Below are 5,770 nucleotides of genomic sequence, written 5' to 3' on the forward strand. Positions count from 1 at the left end.
ACTATTTTACTTTGCTATTTTCAGTATTGCACTAGTTATTTCATACTAGTAAAATATGGTACAATCTACTTTGCAGAATGGAAATAAAACCTATAAAACTAAAACCTCTTTATTCTACCAATCAATACAATTAGAAATATCATTAGTGCCATTTAGCAATATTAAAATTTTTATTATTCTAGGTGTCTGTTTTATTATCCTAACTCCATTTCCTACATTCACATGGTCCAGCCTTTTGTGTGGAGAAGACCGAGGATGGAATTGATAACTGAATACCCTCCTCATTTTTTTGGAGGTAAGCAGGGTTGCTTGCACAGTTGAGTTGTGGATGGTTTTCTTCAACTTTTACATATATACATGTATTACCAGGCTAAATACAAATATTTATTAATCTAATCTCATATTTTTCAATAAAAAATTGACTTCTACAGTATTTGCAGATTCAGTTAATTAACCTCACTTCATACTGTTTTAAAGTACAGTTAACATGTCAATAATAATTTCTACCTCAATTATAATAACTATCTCCATATAATAAGTCTTAACTAAATTATAATACCTCCTGCCACCTTAAAATAATACCTTGGAACTGTACTTTTAATATACATGTATATATATGTCACGTGTCAATTACAATAATTCCTAACTTATAATAATTCACAACTTAACTATCACTGGCAAAATGATAATAACAATTGCAAGCTGCTACATTTCCTGCTACAATTATAATAATTCCTATAATTGCAATATTTCCAGCCACAATTATAATAATTCCTATAACTGCAATATTTCCTGCCACAATTATAAGAGCTTCTGCCTCATTTGAAATACAGAATGTACGTATTGTGTGTGTGTATGTAGGGCTGTGATGATGGTATATGTACTGTATAGTTATGGTGATATAGTGAATAAACATGATGTTTGTAGTGTATGGTGATAGATGTAGTGTATAGTGATGGTGATAGATGTAGTGTATAGTGATGGTGATAGATGTAGTGTATAGTGATGGTGATATATGTAGTGTACAGTAATGGTGATGTATGTAGTGTACAGTGATGGTGATATATGTATTGTATAGTGATGGTGATATATGTAGTGTATAGTGATGGTGATATATGTAGTGTATAGTGATGGTGATATATAGTGTATACTGATAGTGTGGAAATTTTTTTATAACTTTTCTATAACTGTTAATATGATGTAATATAAATTTTAAGTGGTAATGTAAATATGGCATATTAACCCTTTGAGGGTCGACAGGCCCTCTCCGAAACTCGTTCTCAGGGTCGGCCAAATTTAAAAAAAAAAAAAAAATTATTTTCTCTTATGAAAAGATAGAGAATCTTTTCCCGATCATAAAGACACCAAAAGTTTGAAATTTGATAGAAAACTTACGGAATTATGCTCTCGCAAAGTTAGCGGTCTCGGCGATGTTTACGCATCGGCGATTTTGCCCACTTTGAGCCCCATTTTCGGCCAATTTCACTGTACTAGTCGACAAAAAACATGAATATTTCGCTAGAACTCCATTTTTTCTATCGAATGGGTGCAAGAAACCACTCATTTATGAAATCCAACTATCCAGTACAGTGGTCAGAATTTAGCAATTTTGCCAATTTCACACAAATTTCAAAAGATGCCAATTTCCGAATAGGGTCCAGAATAAACAAGAAAGACATTCCTGGCACTAAAATGACATTTCCTTTAGTCATTAGTCATGTCTCAAGGCCCCTCTTATATTCTTTTGCTTTCCACTTTGAATTTTTATTTTCACAAAAAATATAAGATTTACTGTTATGCAGACTACTGCATTAGTGTAAAAAATGGTATAAATATTATTGGTGCACTTGTGAAAGAATATTAGACTCACCAGTTGACGTGTATTGCACGCTTGGCACGATTTGTTTACTTTTGAAGTTTGGTAAAAATCGAACATTTCTGCTACTTTGAGCTCAATTTCAAGGCACCTTTCTTTGTAAAACCAGTCAAAATCATCTCAATTTCTGTAATACGTCTTCCATTCTATAAAATGAGACCAAGAAAACTAGAATACAACAATAAATACCATACGAAAATACACTGCAAAGTCGCTGATTTATTAAAAAAAAATGGTCAAAGTTTTTTTTTTCTCATTATGCACTGCGTGCTGCAGGATTTTTTTTAGACTGTGCACACTGACCACATAGACCCATTCTTTCATATGAAGGCCTACCAGCTTTCTCCCACTAGATTTGAGGCCGCTAGAATTTATGAGTACTAGTACGTCAAAAACCCCTACGCGTAAGACGTACTAGTACGACGAAAACCCTCAAAGGGTTAATGGTAGTCACAAACTACCAAACTACTTGGGAAGAAGGGAGTGAGTGCTTCCAACTGATATTGGGTTGTGTAGATGACAAGTTAGTAGTGCTCATGACATGGGGGTGGAAGGTTGTCTGCTAGTCGTCTCGGCTCCCTTTTTTTGACCCAAGGGGTCAAAAACACTGGCCGGTGGTGACAGAATGTCAACAATTCAGCGTCATCACAGCTCACTCTGGGAAGTACACCATTGTTACCTAGCAACAAGATTACTGACTGGCCAGTTTAGATTCTATTTGTTAGGCATCAGAGCATGTCTCACTTGTGACATAGATGGTGAGTATTAATATCAAAACTTCTCTTTTTAATAATTACATGAAATTTTGTCACCATAAAGTTAATTAGGAAATTTTTACCTTGTCTGTGTATTATTGTTCCCATTAATCCTTACTGGAGGTTGGTTCTTTTGAATTTTATACAGTCCGCATAATTTTAATTTACCAGAGTAGCTTTTTTTTTTTTAATGTTAATTATTAATTTAAAGTTAGGTCTAGCTTTTTTGTGAGTGGTGAAGGAGTGGGCACTGAGGGAGTGACAATTCTGTGACCTACTGTGACTAAGTCCCACTTACCTCACCCAAATTACTTGCATGTAATAATTCAAGTAATACCCTGTAAATCTCATGCAGGTAATTTCTCATAAGTGGTATATGTGGTGTACAGTAATGGTGTGTGTGTGTGTGTGTGTGTGTGTGTGTGTGTGTGTGTGTGTGTGTGTGTGTGTGTGTGTGTGTGTGTGTGTGTGTGTGTGTGTGTGTGTGTGTGTGTGTGTGTGTGTGTGTGTGTATGTATGTATGTATGTATGTATGTATGTATGTATGTATGTATGTATGTATGTATATATATATATGTATATATATATATATATATATATATATATATATATATATATATATATATATATATATATATATATATATATATATATATATATATACAGTGCATAAACATGGTGATATCTGTAGTGTATGGTGATAGATGTAATGCATAGTGATGGTGATACATGCAGTGTATAGTGATGGTGGTATGTGTACTGTATAGTGATGGTAAGACGGTAATATATGTAGTGCATAAAGATGGTGATAGATACAGTGTATAGTGATGCTGACAGATGTATAGTGGTGATAGGTGTGGCATACAGCGATGGTGATAAATGCAATGAATAGTGATGATAGATGTTGTGTACAGTAATGGTGATACATGTAGTGCATAAAGGTGGTGACATGTATAGTGATGGCAGTATATGTACTGTATAATCATAGTGATATATGTAGTAAATATATAACTCTTATTATACTGTATACTATCATGGAAGAAAGTGACTATTTGCCCAGCAGCTGGGTAAGTAAGTTTATTTAAGTACAGGTACATGTAAGTGCAATTGCCATACAGTGTAAATTACCTTGGACAACCCAAAAATATCACAGTGAAAAAGTCAAGGTTTGTTAAATGCTAATTACATGGCAAACAGGTCACAGCCAGTTTACAGATTAGAATGGGTCGGGTTAAATAAACTTATAAAAGCGTATATTTGACCACAAATAAGCAGAATGACAATAAACGAACTTGACATATCTGGAAATACGGTTATATTTATCTAAATTACTTTTGAGCACCCCTGGCTGCTGGTTAAATAGCTCGGCAATCATGGAATGAAAAAGAGGACTAAAAGAAATACTACTCAATAGCATATTATCATTAACTGCTGGCTACATGCCTGTCCAGAGGCATTTATCTTAACTAAACTGAATTCCATACGCCACATAATTCTGCCATTAAGATTAAATATTACAAAGAAAGTCTTACATATATCCTGCTCTTCATCACCTATACAATGCTACACATCATCTCAGTATAGTTCGACACTGTCTTTCTAAAAACGTACAAACTACCGCAACAGAGAGAGAGAGAGAGAGAGGGAGAGAGAGAAAGAAAGCTGGATACTATGATTAGATGATTGCAAAACAGAGCAATGCTACAGCTGACCTCAATATAAATCCCTAAGCTATTTTTCTCTCCCGAGAAGATTAACACCAGTGAGTCCACACCTGCTGCAAGACGAGTGTGGCGAGACCAGTGATTATTAGTGAACCAAACACAGAGCTGGCAGGCTGAAAGAAAGATAAATTACGTCTTTGGGAGATGGTCACCGCCATCAGCTGTTCTTGGAATGAAGGGTTGTGACGGTCTTAAAACTGTATGAACCCTTCAGCTGAGAGCTGGACTGAAGGGTTGTGATGGTCTTAGCATCGTGTGAACCCTTCCGCTGACAGCCTGAACACGACCACTCATGTAAGACTCTCTAACCGTGGGTTCAAACCCCACCCGTGGTATGGTTTGTTTGCAATCGAGTCATTACGATTTCGTGAGTCAGTAATTTTCACTGCACATACCAATACCAAAAAGCACCTAATTTGTTGGGAACGGCTGAAGGCCCTTCCCCTGACCTGTGCTCCTTGGAAAGCAGGCGAGAAAGATACATGATAATATACACTTGGAAAATCCTAGAAGGACTAGTCCCAAATCTGCACACGAAAATCACTCCCTACAAAAGCAAAAGACTTGGCAGGCGGTGCGATGAAAAACAGGGGCGCCACGAGTACGCTAAGAGACAATACAGTAAGTGTCATTGGGCAAAAGCCCATGTATAAATCACTAGATGTATTTCAGTCGCTGCGGATCTGAGAAATATATCCCTGCATCCCTATCTTATAGGTCTATGAGATACTGATACGGGAACTTAGTAAGTTCATTCAGGTATACACAAATACAGTTAGATAGATTATCATACATAGCAGCGTATGTGTAGAGAACAGGGTAACCCCCAAAAAGGCAAAGTGACTTATTTATTCCCATTTCTCTTTGCGAAGGAAGATTTGTTTCCTTTATAATTCCAGCCCACATTTTGCCAACACCTATAGGCCTTCAGATTATTGCATGTTTTGAATCTGCAGTAATTCTTAATTAAAAAATTGCATTGAATGGTATGACCGGGAAGGCTTAATGAGGCGTGAACTTTGGTTACCTTTAACAATCATTATATTATAACAACAACAAGGAATATTATAACATGTATTATTAAATATTATTATTACTAAATCCACAAGGGATACCAAATAATAAAGAGGCACAAGATGGTGACTGGAATAATAATACATAATACACAAATAACCCGCACATAGGAGAAATCAACTTATGACGACGTTTCGGTCCGACTTGGACCATTAACAAATCACTAGTCCAAGTTGGATCAGAACGTTGTCACAACAAGTTTGGGGCCGAACGTCACACTCTGATAGAGCTTGGAGAGGGGAAGGGGTCCACCTAGTCTATTTGGGAACTTCTAGTTTCTGTTTCTATATACAAGAGGACTCGTGTTCCTATTTTCTTTCATCGCCTAACTTTGGGCAACA

At 36.0% G+C, this 5,770-nt stretch overlaps 1 protein-coding gene across 3 annotated transcripts in view; it reads right to left on the reverse strand.

Annotated features, from left to right (window-relative positions):
- The window catches only part of LOC128700015 (low-density lipoprotein receptor-related protein 12), a 46,752-nt gene extending 42,138 nt beyond the window's left edge, over positions 1–4,614 (reverse strand). The window contains exon 1 of one of the 3 annotated variants that reach the window (XM_053792928.2): positions 4,406–4,505. The gene's annotated coding sequence lies outside the window, so the exon portion shown is untranslated. Of the gene's footprint in view, positions 1–4,405 lie in introns of all 3 variants that reach the window. The other 2 variants (XM_053792929.2, XM_053792930.2) reach the window with 2 other exon arrangements.
- Between the last annotated feature and the right edge of the window lie 1,156 nt (positions 4,615–5,770).

The sequence above is a fragment of the Cherax quadricarinatus genome, chromosome 64 (assembly GCF_038502225.1).
Source record: "Cherax quadricarinatus isolate ZL_2023a chromosome 64, ASM3850222v1, whole genome shotgun sequence".
Lineage (NCBI taxonomy): Eukaryota > Metazoa > Arthropoda > Malacostraca > Decapoda > Parastacidae > Cherax > Cherax quadricarinatus.